This window comes from Tursiops truncatus, chromosome 4, assembly GCF_011762595.2.
Source record: "Tursiops truncatus isolate mTurTru1 chromosome 4, mTurTru1.mat.Y, whole genome shotgun sequence".
Classification (NCBI taxonomy): Eukaryota; Metazoa; Chordata; class Mammalia; order Artiodactyla; family Delphinidae; genus Tursiops; species Tursiops truncatus.
In genome coordinates this window covers 118,358,406-118,384,168 of record NC_047037.1, presented here as the reverse complement: position 1 = coordinate 118,384,168, position 25,763 = coordinate 118,358,406, and the positions used below count along the sequence as shown (strand labels likewise).

General features: G+C 39.3%; 1 protein-coding gene across 9 annotated transcripts in view; it reads right to left on the bottom strand.

The window, feature by feature from the left end:
• The window catches only part of CHODL (chondrolectin), a 348,559-nt gene extending 323,717 nt beyond the window's left edge, over nucleotides 1-24,842 (bottom strand). For 7 of the 9 annotated variants that reach the window (XM_073804400.1, XM_073804394.1, XM_073804401.1 and 4 more), the window contains exons 1-3: nucleotides 24,792-24,842; nucleotides 22,621-22,684; nucleotides 9,661-9,808 (exon numbers count right to left, since the gene is read on the bottom strand). The gene's annotated coding sequence lies outside the window, so the exon portion shown is untranslated. Of the gene's footprint in view, nucleotides 1-9,660; nucleotides 9,809-22,620; nucleotides 22,685-22,825; nucleotides 23,123-24,791 lie in introns of those variants that run through there. The other 2 variants (XM_073804395.1, XM_073804398.1) reach the window with 2 other exon arrangements.
• Nucleotides 24,843-25,763: the final 921 nt, after the last annotated feature.

Below are 25,763 nucleotides of genomic sequence, written 5' to 3'. Positions count from 1 at the left end.
TCAATTCTTGATTTTTGCCCATTTCCAAACAATTAGGAAAGTCTCTGATACAAAACAATTTGTAATGCCTCTAAGGCATGCCATGAGATAGTCATGACCCTAACCAGAGTGAGCTTGGTGGGGAGTATAGAGGAAACACAGAGTAATGAAAGGTAAATGTGGTTATGAGTGTTGGTTCTAGAGACAGACTGCCCTGGTAAAAATTTATGGCTCCATCACTTACAAACTGGGTCACCATTAGCAAGTCACTTTATTTTTTATTTTTTTGCTACATTATCTCTTATGGATCAGTATATTAATATGATTATATCATATGATTGTTTTAATGAAAAATTAAGTAAATACATAAAAAGTGATTATAAAATTGACTGGTATATATTAAGCCCTCAATAAAGATTAGGTGTTGTTGGGGATTTCCCTGGTGGTCCAGTGGTTAAGACCTCACCTTCCAATGCAGGGGGTGTGGGTTCGATCCCTGGCTGGGGAGCTAAGATCCCACATACCTCAGGGCCAAAAAACCAAAATATAAAACAGAAGCAATATTGTAACAAATTCAATAAAGACTTTTAAAAATGGTCCACATCAAAAAAATCTTTAAAATAAAATTAGGTGCAGGCTTCTCTGGTGGCGCAGTGGTTGAGAGTCTGCCTGCCGATGCAGGGGACATGGGTTCGTGCCCCGGTCCGGGAAGATGCCACATGCCGTGGAGCGGCTAGGCCCGTGAGCCATGGCCGCTGAGCCTGCGCATCCGGAGCCTGTGCTCCGCAACGGGAGAGACCACAACAGTGAGAGGCCCGCGTACCGCAAAAAATAAAAAATAAAAAAAATCAGGTGCTGTTGCTGCTACCATTAGTGGGCAGTCTACAGTCTCAAAAGAACTTTGTTATTTTCTACTCTCATGACCATTAAGAATAAAGTGTATGAGAAAACTCATATTCTCTAGTACTACTTGCGAATCTGGCATCAGGAAATATTACTAAAATATTCCAAATACTTATGATATTTCTTTTGTTCCCCATAGCACTAAGGGCTGCCCAAGATCCATTTGAGATGTTCAATAAATATTTGTTGGTTGGCATAACCTCTCATCTCTCAGCTTCCAAATCTTAAAAATAGGAATAATACCTGCAGTACTGCAGTACTTAAATTACAAAGTTATTTTAAATATACAATTTATTTGTTTTAGAAAACAAAATGAAACAATATAGGCATATAAATTTCTTTTAATGATAATGAAAGTGGGAGATGAGCTATTTGGGGTGATGGGAGAAAACAAAAAGAAAAGATTATATAAATTTTGCTGTTCAATATTATAAAAGGTAGAGGTAACATAAGGCTATTTATGAAGAAAACGTTATAACAATAAAAATTAAAAGTGGTCAAATAATATAGTATTGTTTGAAAAACAAAAAGTGACATACTTTGAGACACTCCAAGAAAAAATATCAAATTCTTCAACAAGTGGTGCTGGGAAAAACTGAACAGCTACATGTTAAAAAAAAAATGAAATTAGAACATTCTCTAACACCATACACAAAAATAGACCCGAAATGGATCAAAGACCTAAATGTAAGGCCGGACACTATAAAAATCTTAGAAGAAAACACAGGCAGAACACTCTTTGACATAAATCACAGCAATATATTTTTTGATCCACCTCCTAGAGTAATGAAAATAAAAATAAACAAATGGGACGTAATTAAACTTAAAAGCATCTTCAAAACAAAGGAAACCATAAACAAAACAAAAAGACAACCCACAGAACTGGAGAAAATATTTGCAAAAACAGCGACTGACAGGGGATTAATCTCCAAAATACATAAACAGCTCATGCAGCTCTATGTCAAAAAAACAAACAACCCAATCAAGAAATGGGCAGAAGATCTAAATAGACATTTCTCCCATGGATACATACAGATGGCCAAAAAGTACATGAAAAGATGCTCAGCATCACTAATTATCAGAGAAATGCTAATCAAAACAACATTGAGGTATCACCTCACACCATTCAGAATGGCCATCACCAGAAAGTCTACAAACAATAAATGCTGGAGAGGGTGTGGAGAAAAGGGAACCCTCCTACACTGTTGGTGGGAATGTAAATTGATACAACCATTATGGAGAACAGTATGGAGTTTCCTTAAAAAAACTAAAAATAGAACCACCATATGATCAAGCAATCCCACTCCTGGTCATATATCCAGAGAAAACTCTAACTCAAAAAGATACATGCACCTCTATGTTCACAGCAGCACTACTTATAATAGCCAAGACACGGAAGCAACCTAAATGTCCATTGACAGATGAATGGATAAAGAAAAGGTGGTACTTATATACAGTGGAATATTACTCAGCCACATAAAAGAATGAGATAATGACATTTGCAGCAACATGGATACAACTAGAGATTATCATACTAAGTGAAATAAGTCAGAGAGAGAAAGACAAATATACGGTATCACGTATATGTGGAATCTAAAAAAATGATGTAAATGAACTTATTTACAAAACAGAAATAGAGTCACAGATGTAGAAAACAATCTTACGGTTACCAGAGGGGAAAGGGGGTGGAGGGATAAATTGAGAAATTGGGATTGACATACACACACTACTCTACATAAAACAGATAACTAAAAAGGACCTACGGTATAGCACAAGGAACTCTACTCAGTACTCTGTAATGACCTATATGGGAAAAGAATCTAAAAAGAGTGGATATATGTATCTGTTTTAAAAAAAAAGATAACATTAAAAAAAGAAAGAAAAGCAAAAAGTGACACACTCTGAGACAATCTAAGAAAAAAATCAAATTCTTGCAATGGCTTCAGTATAAAGTGAGAAAGGAGAAAAGGATCACAGTTGAGAATAAAACACAAATTTAAAACATGTATGATTTTCTCTACTGAAGATCTGGAACAATTAGAGAACAAGGCCTGGAGATGGAGGCAAGGGAGAGAGAGAGAGAAAGGGAAAGAGAAAGGGAAATGAATGAACTGGGTATTAACAAGATAGCTCCCCACTGACATTTACCAGATTCTGTTAGGTGCTTAAGTATCTCTAACTCCAGAACTTTAAGAAGTTACTTTTCCTATTCTCAGAATTTTGTGGTATATTTCCATCCATGTATTCTATTTTATTTTACTTACTTGTACTTTTCTACAGGAAAATAACTTTTCAAATATGTCATTAAAATGGTAAATTGGCAACTTCAACTGAAATCTAGTTTAGAAATGATGAATTGTTAGTGATATTATTCATATCATGAAAGTACACAACTGCAACCTGGCAAAGACATTAGTTTGATGTATAAAAATATCCTGTGCCTGTTTCTGCAAAATACATTTCAAAAAAAAAAATAGCAATGTTGCTTCTGTAGTGGGTTTCCATTTGGAAGAAATAAAATGTTCCCGACTAAATGTGTTGGCTTTCTATTAAGGGGTATGTTTTCTTCCAGCAAACCCTTAGTTCACCAGTGTTTGATGTTAGAAATATTTCCTTAGTGAAAAATACAACTGTACTATCATTGGCTCTCATCTTTTATTTTAAGTGGATTTCTAGTGACTATAATACATATATGGGATTCAGGTTGGAATCTATCGCTAATACTCACTTAGCATAGAAATTGAGACATAGATTTATTATTTCTAAGCCTCCTTTCTTAAAATACATCATAATATAGCTTTGAAAATATAACTCAGCACAGTAACTGTAATATTCACAGTTCAGAAGTAAACAGGTCCCACTGTCCTTTATCCACCCCTCAAACATTCCTCCTCTCACCGTTTTTCCACAGGCTCTTGGTGGTTTCCACAGCAATGGAAGTGGAGAGAGGCACATTTCTGGAAACATGACTATCCTTTCATTCTCCTCCTACTCAACAATGTTATATAGTTCATCTTTTTCTATAACTTCAGTTGAAAAAACCTTTATTTTGTTATAGCTAAAACTGACTAGACTAGCTAGGTCTCCATCACCTTATGCTTCACTTTCACGTCCTCTTTCCATATGTTCTTTTTTTTCTTTCTTTTGTTAATGATTCCTTTACACCTAATTGCTTAAAGTAGCTTACTTATTAGTTAAAGCTATATCAGGCACCTGGCGTTTTTCCTCTTTGAAACACTCCCTAACACTCCTCTTCTTTGAAAGCATTCTTCATTCCAGAAGAGGAGGTCATGGTACAATAACCCCGGAGACCACCAGAGCCCATCTCTGGACCTCCTGACACCCAGCCTTGATGGCTTTGAAATGTTCCATGAGAAGAGAAGAATACAGACCCCGCACCTGCCCTGATCCTTATCAAGAACCCTATTTTGGGGACTTCCCTGGCTGTCCAGTGGTTAAGACTCTGCACTCCTACTGCAGGGGTCACAGTTTCGATTCCTGCTCAGGGAACTAAGATCCCACCTGCCGCCCAGCATGGCCAAAGATGAAAAAAAAAAAAAAACCTATTTTGAGCTAACACTATGAAGTTTTACTCACTGAACCCTTTCAAGAAGGACACAGTCTTAAGGGCACTAGCCTGCTGTGGCCTCCTTTGGCAAAGAAATAAAGCTACTCTTTTCTTCTTCAACTAAAACTCTGTCTCCGTGATTTTGATTTGGTGCTGGTGTACAGAGACTGAGATTTCAGTAGCAATACTGCGGGCCCAAAATCACTTCTCCAACTTTCGCCCTATTACCCAATTTGCAATTCTTCTCTAGGTCTGTTTTCTGAAAGCACAGTGCTCATCACTTCACCATCTCTGTACAAGCTGTTCTCCCCAGCACACCCTCCCTTTCTCTCTGTATCTGAACCCTACCTGCACTCTAGGAGTCTGCTCAAGCCCCCTTTCTGTGTGTAGCCCTCCCCACGGTCTTGAACTTGTGTTGACCTCCCTTCTTCAGAAACCTTTTAATCCTAGAGCATGCCACACACTCGACTGCATTAATAATCTATACCTTTTGTGGTTACCGATGTTTTCATGTGTGCTAGTCTTGAGACTCCAGGGAGGTTTATAAATTCATTGAAGACAGTGTTATGGTTTATTCTTCTTTTTACACTGTGTAGTAAATTTCAATACTGGACTAGCACAGTAGTTCCCAGTTTATTTATTTGCAAAGAATACATGTTTGATAAATACAAACACTAATTCTTACAAAACCTTTAAAGAGTTGAAAGATGAGAACCCTAAAATTCAAATTTTAAGCTCATTCATGGTGGCTACCATGCTATTAAACTGTTTTTGACCCCTATTCAATGTATTCAATATAATGTAATGAAGAATCATCAAATACTTTTGCCTGAATCATCTACCTACACTATTTCTGTTAATAATAAGCTAAATTTTACCCCATTAAAGTTAGCCTCACAAAAAAAGGAAGAGAATTTCTATTCTGTACTTTGGACAGATGGAAGAGCAGCTACATCTTTCATTTATCCTTTTAGGTCTTTATTCATTCATTTAATAACTATTTAGTAAAAGCCTACTATACACAAAGGATTAACCTGCTAAGGACCAGAATGCTACCATTCTATAATCCATTCCTTTATGCCTTGAAAAGCTTCTAATCTTCACAAACCCTCTATTAAATGAAAATACACCAGAGGGAAGAAATATTTTGAACCACTGTTAGGTAACACCTTTACCAGAATCACTGACTAACTTCTAAGTGCAAGAATGGTGCCTGGAGAAACAGAGAAAGTACTAAAAGATGTGGTAAGTGGTAATGTCAAGCCTTATCTAAAATCTGATCTAGAAAATGACCAAATCCCCTTGGATAGAGCTGGGCAGGGATGTGTTCAACTCTCTCCCATTTCCCTATTTTCCTGTGACCAATCTTCAAATTTTCTTCACTCTGGGACATATTTTTTTGAAGGTTTTCTACCTAGGATAGATCGTAGAAAGAAAGGGAATTTCCAAAATAGCCCCAATAAAGCAAGCACAACCATTATCTGCTCACAAATCAAGTCATTCTATTCAGGGGCGGGGCAGGGAGAGCTCTTACTTCTTGGTTATTCACAGTAACTTACTTAAATATTTGGCCTTTTTGAACAATGCATTTTGAGACCCCAAGCAAGTATAGTTCCTTTGTATAACCTACAATGAAAAAGAAGATTTTTTTTCATCTCGCAAAGGAAAGGCTAAACTTCCATAAAATGCCAATACAAATATCAGCACATGTTATGTTTTATTAGTTGGACTAATATGAATGATCAGGTCAGGGAATGTCTGTGAACATGCTTTTTAAGATTTTTATCCTGATCTTTGAGAACTGAGCTATGCGGTTTTGCTGCCCTCTGGAGGAGAGTCAAGAATCATTACATCTACTAATTGGACACTGGTATTCTCCTTACATTATGTTTATTGAAACTGATTAACTAACTGACTATATTAATCAAGTCACAAATTACAATAATAACTATTGCAACACAAAATGTCTCCTAAACACCTCAAAGAACTAAATAATCACAATAATATTAAACTTCCAGTTAACCAATACAAGTTATTGGGTCTACTATTTGCCCCTTATGGACAATTAACATGGAATAATCACTTACTCAGAGGCATTCAGAAAGGTGTTGCCCATCTACAGTCCTGAATTCCCTGTGTAAAATACACCAAATAAAATAACCCCAAGCGAGAAATCATTCAAATTCATTATAGATAAATTTATTCCTTTATTTGCAGGTGAATTTGAAATTTGTGGATATTTTGCTGGAAATATTGCAGTTTCTACAATTTAAATCTTTCTCCCAATTCACATAATCAGTAGTTCCCAGTTTATTTATTCAACAGGATTTATTCAGAGCCTTCTATGAGCTCCTTCTGAATTATGCCAAAGGTCGGTTGAGAAACTGATGAATTATTTAATTCTCTTCTGCTGTCCTATGATTCTCCCTCTGATGCTTCAAGTGTGTGACCAAATTTACACACAGCACAAAAGTCAGATATCAGAATACTGGCCTCAATGCATTCATCCTCACTCCTTCTCCACCTGAATAATCAAACCATTAATATGTATTAAGAACTCTCTTCCTGCACAGTTTGCAAGTTCTAAAGTTTTAAACTGAGGAACTGGGAGTCAACTTCCAGATTTTCTGCCACAGTCACTACTCTGGACACGTGCTGAACAAGTAACCACAAGGGTTGAATGAGGTGGGCTTCACTGAGGCCACCCCTCTGCAGAAGGGATGAAACAGAGCACCTGGACTGTCCTCAGTGCTTTCTTATCCTCTTACTTTCACCCTACCCAGGTGCCTAGTGCCACTGAAACTGAGTAGGATCCTTTGGGACTCCTGGGCACAAAAGCCTTTCTGTGTCCCCCATTTCTTAATTACAGGAAATAGGTCTCATTCAGCCTCCTGACCTTCCCTGAGTTCCAACAGACAGGTTCAAACTGTTGTTAATTAGGGAAGGGAGGGGATGCAGAAACAAGGGAGGAACAGTCAAGAAACAATAGTGCAGCCTTGGGGCAGGGTCCTGGTTCCCCCTCAAAGGATATATATAACAATATCTGTGAGATGTTTCTCAGATACTGAAAGCCCCACCTGGTGGGAGAAGTTAACTGTATGCTGCCCACAAGCACACAGACCCCAGACCCAGTTGGAACCAGAAGGTTGATGATGCTGACTCCCACTTACCTCACCACCAACCAATCAGAAGAACGTCCATGAGCTGATCACGCCCTCTTTGAACCATTACTATAAAACTCTTCCTACCCACCCCAGGTCAGGACACACAGTTTTGAAGGCATTAGCCCACTGTGGCCCCCTTTGCCTGGCAAAGCAATAAAGCTATTCTTTTCTACTTCACCCAAAATTCTGTCTCCAAGATTTAATTCGATGTTGGGTACAGAGGCCAGATTCAGCATCATCACCCCCCTTCACTTTGGTTGCCCAAATATCCCACCAATACACACTTTACTCCAGACAACCCAGTGTTTTAGGGTCTGTAATATTCTTTTTATAATTCCTACCCCTAGAATATCTTATTAACCCTGAGTCCCTATTATAGCTGGAACCTGCTTGATAAAGTGGTATCAAATTGTATTAACTAATTCAGACCGTGGGCATCATGAGTGATAATTGATGGATGTCTTTGTCTTCTTATGCAGCATTTTAACAGAGCCAAATAAGAAAGATCTTCATAGCAATATAGCAGAATGTTTAAGAGTACACCTAGTTGATTTTACAAGATGGATATGATGGTGTAAAAAAAAATTTTTTTTAAACAGACTTTTAACTTGCTCTCTAGACTCATTAATGTCCACCCTGAACAAAATACCAAGAAAATATTGCTTTGCTTTGCTTTTCCTTTTTTATTTTTTCAAATTTTTATTTGTTTGTTTGTTTGTTTGTTTATGGTCCTGCTCAACTAAAAATCCTCTGCCCTCATTCAGATACTAAAAAGTCCAGTCCAGTCCAGTCTAGTCTAATCACAAAACTGAAACCTTCCTTTCAAGTTATAACTTCTCCCCTCTCCCAGCTCCAACATGCTTTGGGCTTGGATGTCTGCAGCAGGTAAGTAGGATGAAGCTGGCTTCCTTTCTCTTCCTTGCTCACCCCCTCTCCTGCTAGGTCAGGCCCAGAGTACAGTTGTGATCTTGTATCACTGTCCTCTGGTATCCAAGGCTGATTCTCCTCTAAAGGTTTTTTGGGGCAGGCCCTCAGAAACCCTCTCATGAAGGTACGTTAACTGCCTCTCCTCCAGCAGACTGCTGACTATTCTCCCCTCCTCCATCCCTGGCTTCTGACCGTCCATTCCTCTCCTCGTGCTTTCCTTCATCACTCACAGCAATACCCTAGGGAGGATGTAGGATGATGTAGTAGATTTCCTGTGGGTTAACCTTTAACCCAGAGAGACAGTAGGCATCATTGAGCTGGTCTAAATTTCCTTCCTAATCCTACTTCTGATGGATGAATTATTCTGAGGCACGCTTTTTCTTTAGAGCCACGGAGCAGTGGCTAACTTGGCATATCACCTCAAATTTGCTTCTTATCTTTCTCTGCCTCATCTCTTTCCTTCTCTCTTGCTGCGCTGTGATGTGCCTCCCAATTAAGCATTATCACCTCAACCTTGCCTAAGACTCCTTCTTTTTTAATTGGACCTGAAATAGGAAACCAGAAATACCATCATATTTCATAAGTTTTCCTTTACTGTGGAATAAATCCAAACAATCAATTTCGATTTCATCTGGAAAATAAAGAAATTTGGACTTTGCATTGAGATAATTTGGTAGGGCACTGAACATTTATTACTAATCACAGCATGATTAATTTAGGCATCTTCTGCACACCCACTGCACCAACCTAGTCCAGAGCAACATAATCTCTTGCCTAGACTTGAATCACAAATTCCTAACTGGTCTCCCTGACTCTAGCATTTTCCTGCTTCAACACATTCTCCCTACTGCTGCCAGAATGACTGCCTCAGGATACACTAACTGCCTTTGGGACCTCTGTTAAAGAGGCATCTCTTACCTTTAGACTCCTCAGGCATGAATCAAAACATGACTTCCTCTCTCAAACTCCACAAGATGCAAGCATTCCTTGACACACTTGCCTCTTCCAAAGAAGGGGGGAGGAGGAACAGCACACCAACAGCACTCACCAAAGAACTCCTGACTCTCAGCTTAATAAACAAGCCCCCAAATCCCAAAGCTTAACACAATATATGCTTACCTTTCACACATGTCACAGTTCAATGAGAGATGGAGGTGGAATAAAGGCTCTGTTCCATCTAGTCTTTCAGGGACCCAGCTTCCTTCCATCTAGTAGCTCCTTCATCCCCCAGGATTTACAATCCTATTCCAGGTCCTCTGCCTCCCATCTGCCAAGGAGCAAAGAAAGCAAGCATGGAGGACTGGGGTTTAAGGCCCAGCCTGTAAGGGGCACACATGGCTTCTGCGTAACACCCCCTGTAATGTTTAATTTTACACGTCAACTTTCAGGGTGCTTTTGGATGATATTGACATTAAAATCAGTGAACTTTGAGAAAAGCAGTTGGCCCTCCATAATGTGGGTGGGCCCAATCCAATCAGTTGAAGGCGTGATTAGAACAAAAAGAGCAGCCTCTCTGAGCAAGAGGGAATTCTCCATCTGACTGCCTTCAGACTGCATCTGTGTCATCAGCTCCCCTATGTCTCGAGCCTGCCAGCCCGCACTGCAGATTCTGGACTCACCAGCCTCCATAATCATGTGAGCCAATTCCTCCTAATAAATCTCTGTATACACACACACACACACACACACACGCACGCACACACGCACGCACGCACGCACGCACTCACACACATCCTGGTATTGATTCTGTTTCTCTGGAGAACGCTGACTAATACGTCCCCTTGGCCACAATGCAGGCCCCTAACTGCAAGGAAGCTTGGCAATGTAGCACTTTCTAAAACAGACATATGATCGTGTAACTTCCCTGTGTTAAGGGAGACTTCCTATTGCTCTCAGAACAAGGTCCAAACTTATTATCAAGTCACGAGTTCTCCAAATTCTTATCTTTTTCTACATCTCCATTTGAACCTCTAATGCTCTCCCACTACACACTCTGATGGATTTCATCTGATGGGTCTCACCCTCTATTGACTGCAGGTCTTCCTTATACATTATTAACGACAATAGCTAACACTTACTGAGCACTTATCATCTGCCAAGCACTGTCCCCCCCAAAATTAAATGCATTTCTCATTTAATCCTTACAACAGCCCTGTGAGGTGAGTATTATTACAAATACTTTACAGATGGAAAAACTGTGACACAGAGAACTTAGGTAATTCACCCAAGGTCCAACAGCAAGTAAATAATGAAGGATTCAAATTCCTCATCTAACTTGAAAACCTCCTTCACCTCCAGTTTCTCTTTACCAAACTCTACCACTATCGCCCCTTCACCTGTCTAATACTTTATCATCCTTAGGATATCAATCAAAACCTCTCTCTTTCAGGACATATTTATGACTCCATAGACTTCATCAGGTCTACCCACTAAAGCTTTCAAGGAACCCTTTATCTCCCCTATGATAGCACATTCATTGTGACTACTTATATAATTGAACATCACCTATCTCCCTTAGTGTTTAAGTTCAGGATGGCAGAAGTACATACATACACACACACCAGAGAGAGATGACAAAATATTTCATGTACAGTATTAACAAAAAGATAAAATATGTAGTGCACTAAATATCTGTCATTTGCCCCTTCAGATCCACTCTTTACCCTTTGTCTTGGTCAGTTCAAACTGTTATACAAAGTACCATAAACTAGGTGGCTCATCAACAATAGAAATCTATTTCTCAACAGTTCTGGAGGCTGGAAGGTGGAGATGATGGTGGCAGCACGGTCAGGTTCTAGTGACAGCCCTCTTCTGGGCTGCAGACTGACGATCTCTTTCTATCCTCACACAGCAGAAGCAGGGCTAGAGGGCCTTCTGGGGTCCCTTTCAGAAGACTCTAATCCCTTATAAAATCCACCCTCATGACCTTATTACCTCTCAAAGGCCCCACATCCTAATACCATCAAACTGTCAATTAGGGGCTTCCCTGGTGGTGCAGTGGTTGAGAGTCCGCCTGCCGATGCAGAGGACACAGGTTCACGCCCCGGTTTGGGAAGATCCCACATGCCGCGGAGCGGCTGGGCCCATGAGCCATGGCCGCTGAGCCTGCGCGTCCGGAGCCTGTGCTCCACAACGGCAGAGGCCACAACAATGAGAGGCCCGCGTACCGCAAAAAAAAAAAACAAAACAAAACAAAAAAAAAACCTGTCAGTTAGGATTTCAACATGAATTTTGGGAAGACACAAATATTCAGTTCATTGCATTCCAGCCCTGGCTCCAAAAATGCATGTCCTTCTCACATGCAAAATATATTCATTCCATTCCAGTAACCGAAAGTCTTAACTCATTCCAGCATCAACTCTAAAGTCCAAAGTCTCATAAAAATCATCTAAATCAGATATGAATGAGACTCATACTAAAGCAAAATTCCTCTCCAGCTGTGAACCAATGAAATCAAGCAAGTCATGTGCTTCTAAAATGCAATGGTAGGACAGGCATAGGACAGACATTCCCATTTCAAATGGGAGAAAAAGGAGAGAAGGAAGGAGTAATGGGTCCTTAGCAAGCCCAAAACCTAGCAAGGAAAACTTCATGAGATCTTAAGACTCGAGAATAATCCTCTTTGGCTCCATACTCTACGTTTCAGTCCCACTAGGGTGGTCCCACCTTCTAGACCCACTGGGGTGTCACTATCACCCTGAAGCTTGGCAAGGAACTGCCTATGCTGTTTCTCTCTGCAGTGGCTCCACCCATGCCATGGTTCTCTGTCAGGATGGAGGTCACACCTCCAGGACTCCACTGAGCTTTGGTCCCACCCTTTGAAATCAAGGTGGATATAGTCCTGTCCCCTGGACCCAAGCATTCTGGGCCTGTGTTAGGAGTGAACTCTGATGATCTTCTGAATCGCCTTCAGGGTCTTTTTCCCTTGTCTTGACAATAGCATGTTTGTAGTCAAATAGTTCTATGGTCCAGTCCTGAAGGATCTAAGAAGTTTGACAGACTTCCCTCATTTTGTCCCATTTCCTCTGCCAGTCCCAGCTGGCAGTTTTTCCGTTGGTATAATCCCATCTCTATACTTGGCTTTTGTTGAGATGGTTGATTAATTCCATGGTTCACATCCCTTAGTGTTCTCTTCCAAACACACTTTCTTATCTTTTGCAATATGAATAGGCTAAGAATTTTCCAAATCTGCAAGCTCTGGTTCATTTTTGCTTAATGGTTCTATCTTCAAAGCATTTCTGTCTCCTCACATTCTACTATAAGCAGTCAGAAGGAACCAGGCTTTTCCTTCAACATTTTCTTAGAAATCGCTTCAGCTAAATATCCAATTTCATCACTGGCAAGTTCTACCTTCCACAAAAGACTAGAACACCAACACAATTTAGGCAAATTTTTTGCCATCTGATAACAAGGATCACCTTTCCTCCAGTTTCTAATAACCTATTCCTTATTTCCATCTGAGACTCGATCAAAATAGCCTTTACTGTCCATATTTATATAAACATTCTGTTCATGAGTTATTAGGTATTCTCTAAGGAGAAGGAAGCTTTCTCTACAGCTCTCTTCTTTCTGAGCTTTCATCAGAATCACCTTTAAAAATCTATTCACAACAATCTCCGTTTCTTCCAGCATCCACCTCAAAACTCTTCCAGCCTCTACCCATTACCCAGTTTCAATCACATTTTTAGGTATTTGTTAGAGCAGCATTCCCACTTACTGGTACCATTTTCTGTCTTAGTCCAGGCTTCTATAGCAAAGTACCATAGACTGGGTGGTTTATAAACAGCCTAAATTTATTTCTCACAGTTCTAGAGGCTGCAAGTCTGAGATCAGAGTGTCAGCCTGCCTGGATTCTGGTAAGGACCCCTTCCTAGGTTACAGACTGCCAACTTTTCCTTGAATCATCAAATGGAAGAAAGAGGGTGAAAGAGCCCTCAGGGTCCCTTTTATAAAGGCACTAATCCCATTTTTGAGGGCTTCATCCTCATGAACTAATCATCTCCAAAAGTATCCACCTCCTAATACCATCACATTTGGGGTTAGGATTTCAACATATGAATGCGGGGGCACAAACATTCAGTCCATTGCACCCTTCTCTACTCTACTTTGTGTCCAAGGAGGCTGACATTTGTGGGCCATGTCAACAGTCTCCCTCGCTCTCTGGTTTCTGTTGGGTTTGTCCAATGGAAGGGCATGGAAGGTAACCAGATGGTAAGTGAAGAGCAAGGTCAAGGTATCTCCTCCTTGATTTTTCCTTGTCCTTCTGCAGATGCCCACAGCTCTTGTAAGGCAGTTCTCTCCTATAAGTGCTCCCTCCAATATCTGGTAACCATTACTTCCCCCCTCTTGCTACTCTCTACTGTCATTAATCTTTGGATATTTCACTGTCCCTTGTTGAGTTTTCTTAACCCTTTCCCACACCTTTGAAAACAGCCCATTCATTAAAGTCTCCTCCATTACTTCATTTGAGTATTTGCTATCTCTTTCTCGCCAGGACCCCAATTAATACACATAGCAGAAAACTTAATAAAAAATGTGCAAAATTTATATTAAGAAGCTATAAAACACTAGTAATGGACACAAAAATGAGCATGAAAAAATGTAAAAACATACCATATTCTTGAATAGGAAAAATCAACCTAATAAAGGTGCAAATCTCCATTAATTAGTCCATAATTTTAAATTGATTCTAGTAAAAATACTAGCGATACTTATAACTAAAGAAGCCAATCTTAAAGTTTATATTAAAATATAACAAGCAAAAATAAACAGGAAAATTCTGAAAAAAAGAGAGTAACATGGAAGAACCAGCCCTACTTGTTATAAGTTAAAAGCTACAATATCAAGAATAACACAGTTCCTGCTCAAAAACTGATTTAAAAATTCATTAAAATAAAAAAGAAAGTTCAAACATAGACCTAAGTATATGAAATACTTTAGTATGTCATAAGAGTGTTTCAAATGTTGAAAAAGATAAATCGTTCAATAAATGATTTGGGGACAATCCAAACATTCACTGAAAAAAGTAGTCTTCCTTCTCTTTTTTTATTTTCCTTTTCTTTTTACAGATTTATTGAGGCATAACTGATAGACAAAAAAGCTGCACATATTTAATGTATACAATTTGATGAGTTTGAATACATGCGTACAACTATGATATCATCACTACAATCAAGGTAATAAACATATCCATCACCTCCAAAAGTTTCCTTGTGTCTAGTTTTTTTTTTTTTCTGTTTTTTGGGTTTTTTTGTTTTTGTTTAGAGTAGAACATAGTATGAAATCCGTCCTCTCAAATTTTTAAGTGCACGATACTATTTTGTTAACTACAGGCGCTACGTTGTACAGCAGATTTCTAGAACTTACTCAGCTCGTATAACTGTAACTTTATACCTAGTGAACAACAACTGCCCCTCTTCTCTTTGCCCATCCCCTGGCAACCACAATTCCATTAATATTTTTTGCTTCTATAAATTTGACTATTTTAGATAGCTCATGGAAGTGGAATCATGGAGCATTTGTCCTTCTGTGACTGATTTATTTCACTTAGCGTAATGGCTTTCAGGTCCATCCATGCTGTTGTAAATGGTAAGATTTCCTTCTATTTTTAAGACTGAATGATATTCCATTGTATGTATATACCACATTTTCTTTATTTATTCATCTGTTGATGGAAATTTGGGCTGTTCCCATATCTCGGCTATTGTGAATAGCTACAGTGAACATGGGAGTACTAATATCTCTTTGAGATTCTGCTTTCAATTCTGGGTATCCAAATACATACCCAGAAGTGGGATTGCTGAATCATCCAGTATTTCTATTTTTAATTTTTTAGGAACATCCATACTATTTTCCTTTTCTTAATCTCAGTTAATTTGGGCTTCCTATCCCTTTTTCCTGAGGTGTGTTTAAATTCTGTGGCACCTAAGCATCAAAAGAAGATCATCTGACCCTGTGTGTCATCTGAGCCTAGTGGCATTTATTACGTGTCCATTGCCTCCTTCTGGTCCTTAGTACAGGCAGGGAATATCGAGACATGCCTCATCCCTGTCTGCATGGCTCCTTCAGGTCCAACACAATCTCTGCTACTACTGGGAGACTTCTAAGGGTTAAGACTTTTTCTACATCAATATCATATTGGGGTACAGGACATCTGTGTGATTATCTAAGGTGCCACATTTCCTCTAAAATATGGTACCTTCAAAGAATGGCTGTGCTAAGTGTTCTTAGTGGTCCTATATATGTATACTTTTAATGGTTAAAGTATTATTAGGGTCTAAGTTTATAAAGATCAAAACTGGGCAGCACGAGTGTGTAAACAGAATCCAATAAGGAAACAGAAACAGATGGCATCTTGCCATCTCTCCAGTGCTCTTCCTAAGGAGCAAGGCAGAGATACCTTTAATCACAGATACTACAAATTCATTTGAAATGTTTGTATCTGCTGGAGAAGATCTACCCTGATCTTATCCCCAGCTCTGCCTTTTTATTTTCTTGGGGCCTTAGCATTTTGGAAAATAAATGCCAGGGAGAGAATGAAAACCAATTTGATTTCACCAAACCTTCACCTTCCACATTCCTATCCAAGCAATGAGCACAGAATAGCATATACACTTAAATAAAGAAAAGGGCAAAAGAGTGAAGGCAAATATGAGGGTGGTAGAGGGAGAGCTGGGATTTCAAAAATCTACAAAATGCCATATTTATAATATAAAAAGATCCTTTAAAAGGACACTGAATGTCACAAGAAAACCAACTAAAGAATCAACTGCTTCACTTGACAATAATAATACATAAGCACATTTAAGAATGAAAGAGAGAAAACAGAAAGATTAAATTTTTTGCTTATTTTGGGCTTTGCTGGGGAATTCATTTGGGTGACTTCCACTACAAACTTATGTTTCCATTTAGACATACTGAAGTACTTCATTGAACCTACTGCAAAAACCATTCTCAACACCCTCCCTTTTATTCTCCTTCCCTTTATTTGTCCCTCAGGAAGAAATTCTCCTCCCCATTTATGTTCTTACCCCAAAACGCCACCACTAGGATCTTGATTCAATCAAAGACCCTCCCAGCATTTCTAATGGCTCCTTTCTCTTCTCATGCTAATATGCTCAGACCTCTGCTCTTCAGCCCATCCCATATGTGTATTCTAGATTCATCTTTACCAAAACCTCACTGTTCTTTTTTGACTATGAAATATAGCAGGTACCTCTTACTTTAAGATTCAAGCGCTTCAAAATACGGCACTTTAAGAAAAAGGTCATGCTAAGTGTTCTTAATGGTCCTATATGTGTATGCCACTAATGATTAAAGTATTATTGGGTTCTAGGTTTATAAAGGTCAAAGACCAGCAGCACAGTGTATAAGTCAGGATTCAACCAGGAATCAGAAACCACTCTGAATATTTAAATCAGAGGGAACTGTGTGTAGGAAACTGATAACACAAGTGAGGCAAAAGCTGAGAAGCCAAATAAAGCTTCTGGTTGATACCAGCAGGCTTGAGGAACCAAAGGAGGAGGTGGTGTTACAGGAGCTCCAGGGCTGGGTCACCCAGGAGAACCTGGAACCATGGCAACCATTATCATAGACAGCAGGAGCCACAGAGGAGATGCAGGCACTGCCAGAAATCCCACCTGGGGCAAAGAGATAGAGGGAAAATGCCCCATTTCCCAGTGCATTTCCATCCCCTCATACCCTAGTCATCTATCTTGCCTTCTTTCTGTAACCTTACTCTTGCCCTGCAGCCCTGACCTTTAGACTGCTCCCCTATTCTGGACTTGGCTCATGTGGCCCTCACATCCCTACATCTCCAGCACTTCTTGCTACTCCAGATCCTGGCCCACCCTCACAGCACCACCAGTTCAGCTCTCAAGACCTTGCCTGAGTGGGTTTTCTGATACTTGCAAATGAGAGAGTCCTGATCCAATTCACAAACATCAATGCGGTCTGTCATCTGTTCCATAAATCTTACATTTTGTGCCTAAGAATAATGATGTCTTTTCTTTTACTTTCTCATTTTCTATTCATTTTCATCACCAGCACTATCGGTTGACATTCCTTTTGGAGTTACTGTTCATAGAGAAACATAGTTTTAATACTTCATCAGACATTATGTTCATAAGAACAGATAGAAATAATATAACTCCTGTGAACTAGAAATGCTGCACAGTCTTCTAGGTCTAAAACAAAAGGAAAACACATTCACAAGCTGAGCGAAGGGGACATCAGTGGACCCCATCGTGAGGCATCAGGACACTAGATTTGGCAGTTTGGCACAGTGAGTATACATACGGGCTTTGAGCCAGGCAGACATGTGACCATCTTAAGCCTCAGTTTCTTCATCTGTATATGGACATTTTACTAGTCCGTCTCTTATGGAGCTGCCATATTAAATGAGATAATTCATGTAACAGAATATTCAAAGTTCCTTGCACATACTGAGACCAATAAAATGTCAGCTTTTTTTTTTTTTATTCCTACTAGAAATGGCAGAGGCTGATAATAGATGGAAGTTGACATTACCCAACACAGAAAATAAGTGAAGCATGAATTTATGGAATTGTTGGTCAAAATATATGTCTGTCATTTTTGACAAATTGCTGAAGGGAATCATAAGTACTATAGACCAGTGACTCTAACTTTAGTACCAGAAAATCTGGCAGACTAATAAACTACTAAATATACAAAGAGAGATGTGTATACATACACACAGGTACAGACATAACTTGGAGATAATTTCAGGTTTGGTTCCAGACCACCACCATAAACAGAATATCCCAATAAAGGGAGTCATGCAAGTTTTTTGGCTTCCAAGCATATAGAAAAGTTATGTTTACACTATACTATAGTCTATTAAGTGTGCAATAGCATTATGTCTAAAAACACAATGTACATACTTTAATTTAAAAATGCTTTACCACTGGGACTTCCCTGGTGGCGCAGTAGTTGAGACTCCACACTCCCGACACAGGGGGCCCAAGTTTGATCCCCGTTCCTGGAACTAGATCCCACATGTATGCTGCAACTAAGAGTTTGCATGCCACAACTAAGGAGCCAGTGAGCCACAACTAAGGAACCTGACTGCTGCAACTAAGGAGCCCACGAGCCACAACTAAGGAGCCCATCTGCTGCAAATAAGACCGGATGCAACCAAATAAATAACAAATAAATAATTTTTTTTTAAATGCTTTACTTCTAAAAAAATTCTAACCATCTGAGCCTTCAACGAGTTGTAATCTTTTTGCTGGAGGAGAGTCTTGCCTCCATGTTGAGGGCTGCTGACTGATCAGGGTTGCTGAAGGTTAGGATGACTGTGGTAATTTCTTAAAATAAGACAACAATGAAGTTTGCCACATTGATTGACTCTTCCTTTCACAAATGAATTCTCTGTAGGCATGCAATGCTGTTTGATAGTATTTTATCCACAGTAGAATTTCTTTCAAAATCACAGTCAATCCTCTCAAACCTTGCCACTTCTTTATCAACTAAGTTCACATAATATTCTAAATCCTTTGTTGTCATTTCAACAATCTTCATAGCATCTTTGCCAGGACTAGATTCCATCTTAAAAAACTACTGTCTTTACTCATCCATAAGAAGCAACTCCTCATCCATTAAGGTATTATCATAAGATTGCAGCAATTCAGTCACATCTTCAGGCACTACTTCTAATTCCAGTTCCCTCGCTAGTTCCACCACATCTGCAGTTACTTCCTCCACTGAAATCTTGAACCCCTCAAAGTCACCCAGGAGGGTTGGAATCAACTTCTTCCTAACTCCTGTTAATGTTGATATTTTGACCTCTTCCCATGAATCATGAGTTTTCTTAATGATATCTATAATGATGAATACTTTCCAGAAGGTTTTCAATTTACTTTGCCCAGATCCATCAGAGGAATCGCTATCTATGGCAGCTATAGAATTACAAAATGTACTTCCTGAAAAATAAGATTTGAAAGTTGAAATTAATACTTGGTCCATGGGCTGCAGAATGGATGTTGTGTTAGCCGGCATGAAAACAACATTAATCTCATTATACATCTCCATCAGAGCTCTTGGGTAACCAGGTGCATTGTAAATGAGCAGTAATATTTTGAAAGAAATCTTTTTTTCTGAGCAATAGCTCTCAACAGTGGGCTTGAAATATTCAGTAAACCATGTTGTAAACAGACATGCGGTCATCCAGGCTTTGTTGTTCCATTTATAGAGCAAAGGCAGAGTATATTTAGCACAATTCTGAAGGGCCCTAGAATTTCAGAATGACAAATGAGCATTGGCTTCAACTTAAAGTCACCAGCTGCATTATCCCCTAACAAGAGAGTCAGCCTGTCCTTTGACGCTTTGAAGCCAGGCATTGACTACTCCTCTCTAGCTATGAAAGTCCTAGATGGCATCTTCTTCCAATAGAAGGCTGTCTTGTCTACAATGAAAATGTGTTGTTAAGTGTAGCCATCTTCATTAATTATCTGAGCTAGATCTTCTGGATAACTTGCTGCAGCTTCTACATCAGCACTTGAGGTTTTATCTTGCACTTTGATGTTATGAAGACAGCTTCTTTCCTTAAACTTCATGAACCAACCTCTGCTAGCTTCAGATTTTTCTTCTGCAGCTTCCTCTCCTCTCTCAGCACTCACAGAATTAAAGAGACTTAGGGCCTTGCTCTGGATTAGGCTTTGGCTGAAGGGAATGTTGTGGCTAGTTTGGGTCTTCTATCTAGACCACTAAGACTTTCTCCACATCAGCAATAAGGCTGTTTCACTTTCTTATCATTCATGTCTTCAGTGAAGCAGCACTTTTAATTTCCTTCAAGAACTTTTCCTTTGCATTCAGAACTTGGCTAACTGTTTGGTGCAAGAGGCCTAGCTTTTGGCCTATCTCGGCTTTCAACATGCCTTCTTTCACTTGAACATTTAGAGGCCATTGTAAGGTTATTAACTGGACTAATTTCAATATTGCTGTGTCTCAGGAAATAGGGAGGCCTGAGGAGAGGGAGAGAGATGGGGAATGGCAGTCGGAGGAGCAGTCAGAACACACACAACATCTATCGATTAAGTTCACCGTCTTAGGGACTTTCCTGGCAGTCCAGTGGTAAGACTTCACCTTCCAATGCAGGGGGTGCAGGTTCGATCCCTGGTCTGGGAGCTAAGATCCCACATGCCTCGCAGCCAAAAACCAAAACATAAAACAGAAGCAATATTGTAACCAATTCAATAAAGACTTTTAAAATGGTTCACATCAAAAAAAATCTTAAAAAAAAAAAAAAGTTCACCGTCGTATATGGGCACGGTTCGTAGTGCCCCCAAACAATTACAGTAGTAACATCAAAGATCACTGATAGCAAATGTAATAATAATGAAAGAGTTTGAAATATTGTGAGAATTACCAAAATGTGACACAGAGGCACGAAGTGAGCAAATGCTGTTGGAAAAATGGCACCAACAGACTTGCGCAATGCAGGGTTGCCACAAAACTTCATTTTGTGAAATATGCAACATCTGTGAAGCACAATAAAGCAAAGCACAACGAAACAAGGTGTACCTGTATACCTACAGGTGTGAAACCACCTAAAAAAATTAACATAAATCCTCCCTGACCTCAACTGTTACTAACAAGTAACCATGTATTTAATCCCACCTGAAAATATATTACAACATTTGTAAAGTACTTAATTATAGATGCAAGGATGATTTACAGCAGAATGTATGTGCACGAAATGCAAGTCTGAGCCCACAAGTCACATGTGCAAGAGATAGAATTTTATTTTTCTGGAATTCAGTTCATTATCTATTTCAAACTCGCATTCAGAAACTAAATCTCATGCAATACAAAGCCCTCCAGCCACCCCACAACTACCTCCCCTCCACTGGAGTGAGGAGACTAAAGCAGCATCAGTAACAGTTCCCCTAGTAGCCATAGCAGAGCCTGAAATGAAAGGAAAACTAGGTAATACTGACCTTGTGTTCACTTAAATTTTTGACATTTTTTTCACCATGCACTTTTATGTTAATTTTGAGTTTTCATATATTGCAGTAAAATATTATTTATCTTGATTAGTGAGTTCTTTGGTACCCCATTAAATTTTGCACCCAACGTGGGTGACTCACATGTTCCACCCTAGTCTCAAACCTTCTTCTTTCACCCTGAGATCAAGTTTAAGTTCCAGGAGCTTATATAGTTGTGACGGGTGAAGAGAGTAGGCTGGAGATGTAGAGTTGTCGTCTATCGAAACCAGCATTCTTTGAGATGCGTTTCTGGCAGGTCATTTGGCCTCAACTTCAAGACCCTTCAAAACTGGCCCTTATTCAATCACTTCCATGCCCACTCCAAGTTGCTCAGAAAACATTCATCTGCAATTCCATATCACTCTGGGGCTTCAGGTCAATTATTAGGGTTGTCTGAGATACTTTACCACCTCTGTCCCACTCTTGCATGCAGAGAAATTGTTCTACTCCTCTGCATGGCACAAAAAGATAGGCAGGAGCCCTGGGTGGTTGACTGAAGCCCATCTTCCTGGACACATCACACCACAAATTTTACACTTGATGTGTAATTTCAGAATATGTCCAGTCCTTGGCAGTCCATCTACTTTCCCAGGCTCCCCCTGGGAATGGAGGCACTTGTCCAGAGGGTGCTGATAAATGTTTAACAACCAGTTCTCCAAGGTGGGATGGAAGAGCATTTGCCAATTTTCAGAAAGGAACACTCTCACCAGGGCTGATTTCAAGTCACCCGTGTAATACCAACAAGCTCACTCTACTCCTAAAAATGTGACAACTGGCTCTCAGAAGCAGGGATAAAGCAGACCCTGCACACTACAGCACAGGTCTCCTCAATTTCAGAGCCCCCAAAGCCTATCCAAGATCTCTGTCATTCTAGGGTTAAGGGCAAAGAAGGCAAAAAAGCAAGTGTTAGCCTCCAGTTTTCAGTGACAGTCTCATATCTAATCTCTTGTTTGCCTTCTCACCTTCTTTCTTCTCTGGCCAAGAAAAATAAGAAGCAGAAAGAACAACACTTTATCTAATCTTCCAAATCCATTGACTACTGGAAACAGAAATAGATTAGTCAAGAATTTACCTCTTTTGTAATCTGATTTATCTGTGTTGTCCCTTCCCTACGGCAAGGTAGGCAGAATATCTAACTGTTGAAATGGAGAAAACTGGATTTAGGAAATGTTAAAGGAAAAAGTATCAGTTTACATCTCAATACATATTATTCCACCACATAGTCAAAATAATCTCCAAAGATAAGTGAAATAATAATCTCTTATTTAACAACTTACAGTTTACTTGTTCATGTTGACCTGAAACAAACAGACTGTCAGATGTTTCTCCAGCAAAGATGGGTTTATTCAGGATCAGCGGAGAATTGCAGTTTGGGGTCTGCAACCATAGTGAGCCACATGCAAGTGCCCACATGGCAAGGGAAATTTTAAAGAGGGGAAAAGGAAGTTGGAAAGGCTATAGTGTTCCCGGTGAATTTGAGGTTCTTGATGTCTCGCCGCAGAAAAAATTCAGTGAGAGACAAAGTGATAGGTAAGAAATGGATTTATTGAGAGAGTATTTAGAAAGAAACACATGCCACAGGCAGAGTGTGGGCCATCTCAGAAGGCAAGAGAGCCTCGAAATATGGCGTGCTTAGTTTTTCTGGGCTGGATAATTTCATAGGCTAATGAGTGGGAGGATTCTTCTGATTATTTCAGGTAAGGGGCGGAGATTTCCAGGAATTGGGCCACTGCCCACTTTTTGGCCTTTTATGGTTAGCCTTAGAACTGTCATGGTGCTAGTGGGTGAGTCATTTAGCATGCTAATGTATTACAATGAGCGGATAATGGGGCTCAAGTTCTACTGGTAGTCAAATCTTCCACCATCTTGCATCTAGTTAATCCTAACCAGTTTTTGTCATGTCCTATGGCTATGTCATTCTTTTAAAGGTTGTGCCCTGCCTCCTTCCCTCCTGCTTCATTAGGCTACAAATAATCCATGGCTTTTCATTGGCTGAGTCCTTGACAGGAAAGAAGTCTCTCTTCTTCCTGCTGGGCTCTGCTATCATCACAGGGTGTGAGAACTCCTTCTTCTGGTCTCTCAACTCTATTTAATTGAGGTTTCTGCTTAATAATTTTTTTGCATGCAACACAGATTTATTGCATGCTATTACAAGCTCATTAAGTGTCAGGGTTTACGCTAGGTACTAAATATATAAAGATGAGTAAGTCTGGCTAATCTTTAGGAGTTCACAAACCTCACAGACATTCTCTAGAGTATTGGTTAAAATTAAATATATATATATATATTCCCATATATATTTGATTACAAACCATATATGCATATAAATTATATAAACTATATGCATACCACATAATAAATACATATATACACTATATATACACATAAACTTAGGTGTTAAAACAAAAGCAAACAAATGACAAAAAAAAAAAACAAGAAAATGATTTATTGTAAATCCACCTTTACAGAGGGGTAAGGAAGAGCTTTGTGCTCAAGAAGAGGCTTCTAGATGTTGGCAATATTCTATTTCTTGATCTAAGTGGTACTTACATTGAGGTTCCTTAATTGGTACTATACATCTGTAGTTTCATGTTATTTTGATTATGTTATTTTCTTATTTTAAATGCCCCACTAGTCGTTTTGCAAGTTGACTATGTCAAGAATTTTTCTTTTCATGTCTCATATTTTTAGTCCTAAGCATAATCACTTTCTAGGTTTCCCAGCAAGCTGAGTTTCTAATATTCCTGAGGGTGGTTGTTTTGGGGACAGTATCTTTGTGTTTTTTTCCTAACAGCTTTATACATTTAGCCCTCATTTTCTTTTCTAAACAGAAATGGATATGTTTTATCCTTCTCACCAACAGGATGTTAAATTAAATTGTGCTGGGATCAGTTTTCATGATGGCCCAATATTGAACAAAGAGGTACTTTCTTGTAGATGAATTTTAAAAAACTCTAGGGTATGTGAAACCACCAGCAACTGAAGATAGACAACAATCTGCTTTTTCATAGGACGAGGACTGGGGCTGGGATCTCAATTCAGACCTGTGAACAGAGGAAGCTTGAACCAGCAAGACCCCAGGAATCAAGGTTTGGGGCAAGGATATTCCATAAACTAAAAGGGAGCAACAAAAGAAAAATCTGCAAAAATTTCTTAAGGTCTCAGACCAGAGAGTACTGCCTACATGTTCAAAAGGCTCATAGCAGATTAGTATTAGTAAGTAACTCATACTCAGCTACTTACTAATTATGGGACCTGAAGCAACTCACTCCACCTCTGAGCTTGCTTCCTCACCTGTAAAAAAGGGAATAATAACAGTAACTACTTTGGGGGATGTTTATAGGCCTATGATGATGTATGTTGAACGCTCTGTACATGTAAGAGTACATGATTACAGAAATATATTCATTTTCACAAAATTATACAGTAAAATAATTTGGATGTTACCTAGATTTATTTTGTTAGCATTTTATTGTGGAAACTCCCTAATCCAGTAACGTATTTATTATCCAGGGACAGACATTTTGTGTATAACCTAAGATTGTCTAATGGCTAGTGCTAAAAGAAACAAGCAGTTATAACCAATTGACAGATTCTATCTAGAACATACAATTTGAAATATTTATGTCAATAAATATAATTGAGCATAAAAATATTATTTTTAAGGTGCTCTGAGTGCACATTGTAACGTATATTTCTAAAAATACACAAAGGTACTCAAACCACATGTGTGGAAGACATAAGGGAACTTTTATCTTCTATTCTTTTGCCTGTGCTTTCCTGTCTCAGGCCTTCATAACCTCTCAGAAAAAGCTCTACATCTTGTAAGGACAGTAGAGGGGTCACAGAGCCATCAATTAAGTGACAGGAACTGGATCTCAGAAACCCTTCTCTCAGTCCTTGAGCTAGACTAACTTCACTCTAACTCTCAACAATTAGTGTGTCCAGACTACATGGATTTTGCTACCTAATTTTCCAAAATAATGGTTGAGGGAAATTTTAAAACTCCTGACTATTTGTCCCTGACTCATATACTCTCACCTAGGAAACTGCCCGGGGCAGGTTCCATTCCTCACTATTACCATATAAATGGGAAATTCAATTTCCTTCACTACAGCTACTTACTCATTACCTCCCTGCTCCCTTCCACCATCACACTGACACTTCTCCCATCCAGCCCCCGGACATTAGTTCCAGGGATTCCCTCAAATCCCA